At 36.7% G+C, this 2502-nt stretch overlaps 1 pseudogene; it reads left to right on the top strand.

Annotated features, from left to right (window-relative positions):
- The first annotated feature begins 2085 nt into the window (after window positions 1-2085).
- LOC127568972 (uncharacterized) lies at window positions 2086-2263 on the top strand (annotated as a pseudogene).
- The last annotated feature ends 239 nt before the right edge of the window (window positions 2264-2502 follow it).

The raw sequence follows: 2502 nt of genomic DNA, 5'->3' as shown, positions 1-2502 counted from the left end.
ATGACCAGGATGGGAGGGGTCCTTTATTATGTTGGCTGTTTTCCCAAGGCAGCGAGAAGTGTCAATGGAATCAATGGAGGAGAGGCTGGTGTGTGTGATGGACTGAGTTACATTCACAACTGTCTGCAATTTCTTGCGGTGTTGGGCAAAGCAATTGCCGTACGAAGCTGTGATGTATCTGGATAGGATGTTTTCTATGGTGCATCTGTAAAAATTAGTAAGAGTCATCAGAGACATGCCAAATTTCCTTAGCCTTCTGAGGAAGTAGAGGAAGTAGAGACATCGGTGTGCTTTCTTGGCTGTAGCATCCACGTGGTCAGACCAGGATAAATCGTTGGTGATATTTTGGGACTGCCATAGAAGTAAAGGATATGTGATTCAAACAGGAAAGTGGAGCTGAGGCCAAAGATCAGATCAGCCAAGTTCTTCTTAAATGACAAAGCATGCTTTTAAATGTTGATGAATTATTTGGTACAAATAACATTTCTCTGGAAAAACTGTTTTAATCTGTGTTTGTAAATAATTTGGCTGGCAACATGGCAGTAACATGATTTCAGCTGCATGATGGCTGAATTCAATTATATTCCAACCATCTATAAATCTTGATATTTTGATCTGTCATACTCTAAATTTCAATGTTTACATGGAAACTTAGCATCCAAAAAACAAACAAGTGAATAAAATGAAAACATCCTGTAATTATCATTTCACTTTGAGTTCTGTAATTTGGTCCTGTGGGGGAACCTTTTCAAAGGCCTTTAAAAACTCCAGATAAGTTACATCTACAGAATTATCATTGTCTGCTCTCTCTATTAACCACTTCAACAAATTCAATAAGTTTGTCAAGCTAGATTTTCTCCTTTAAAATCCAGGTTAACTACTTATTATTATTAATAATTGTAATGTTAATATTTTCATTTCTAAGTGTTCTTTTATTCTCTTCTTTAGTTGAGACTCCATTATTTTTCTGATCACCAGTGTTATAGTGATTGGTCTATATTACTTGGACATGTTCTATCCACTTTCTTAAATGGGGCAATTACATGGGCTATTTGTCAGTCCTCTGACACTACATCCTCATCTAATAAGTTACTAAAAATGTTTAGCAATGCTTATCCTATCTTTCCTCAAGCTTCTTTTAAAATCCAGTCCATGTGGATGGGGATTTTATCCTCTTTGAGTCTGATTAGTTTATTTAATATATCTTTTCCCTTATTAGCTGAGGCATACAGCAAGGAGATTACACTAGATTCATGCAACACTAGATTGAGAACTATTCACAGTTCTCGTCACCTCATTACACTGGAAAGGGTGTAGAGGAGTGATACGAGAACGTTATCAGGACTGGAAGACTGTAACTCAGGGAAAAGATTGGATAGGCTGGAGTAGTTTTCTTTGAAACAGAGGCTGAAGGCCTCTGTGTAAAGTTATAAGGTGTCTATATAGAGTAAACAGCAAAGAGGTCAAAAACCAGGAGACATAGATTTAATTGGTAGGTGGATTAGAAGAGAGATGAGGAAAATTTTTCTTTTTCACCCAGAGAACTGTGGAGGCATGGAATTTTTGCATGACAGAATTCCTTTATCACATTTAAAAAGTACTTGGATGAAAACAGGAGTTTGGACCAAATGCTAGAAGGTGGGATTACATTGAGTTGTTCTATTTTCACCAGCACTGACACAATGGGCTGAATGGTCCCATTCTCTGTAATAACTTTTCTATGATTTTGTATCTTCTTCCATTTTAAATGCACTTATCTCATTACCTATCTCTTTATCCAATTTCATGTCCATCTATTCTATGTACACAAAAGCAAAATAATGATTTCATATTTCTGCCATCTTTCTACTGTTCATTATGATATTGTGCTGTCTGTTCCTTAATGGCCCCATTCCCAACCATTTTTATTGATGTGTATGTAAATGTCATTTTATTTGCTCCATCTTCTTTGATAATTTAATTTCATTGTTCTACTTTGCCTTCCTTGCTTTTTTTACATCTCCAAATCCCTTTGTATTCTCTTTTATTATGTACTCTTCTACTGTCAATGCACTTAGTGTACGCATCTATCCTTACCCTCAATAGTTCGCTTCTCGGCCTTCTGGCTAAGATCAAGTGTAGTATCTGTTTTTATCAGTTTAATATCTGATACGTCCCTTATCTGTGCTACGTTGGCGCCAGAAGCGTGGCGACACTTGCGGGCTGTCCGCAGAACACTGTATGCAAAAAGACACATTTCACTGTGTGTTTTGATGTACATGTCACTAATAAAGATATCTTATCTTAGTTCCCACATGTCTTTATTCATCCATGGGGTCTCATGTGTGTTTAGTTTGCTCTTCTCTTTTAGTTGAATGTATTTTTTCTGCATTCTTGATGTCATTTCACATGGTGCCAATTTCTGTTCTACATAATTGTTTCCTAATATTATTGTCTATTTTATCGCCCCAAATACTGTTCTCAGCCCTCCTAAATCAGCTCTCTCCAGTCTCTTAACCAGGT

Source organism: Pristis pectinata, chromosome 3 (assembly GCF_009764475.1).
Source record: "Pristis pectinata isolate sPriPec2 chromosome 3, sPriPec2.1.pri, whole genome shotgun sequence".
Lineage (NCBI taxonomy): Eukaryota > Metazoa > Chordata > Chondrichthyes > Rhinopristiformes > Pristidae > Pristis > Pristis pectinata.
This window is presented reverse-complemented; position numbering and strand designations above follow the sequence as displayed.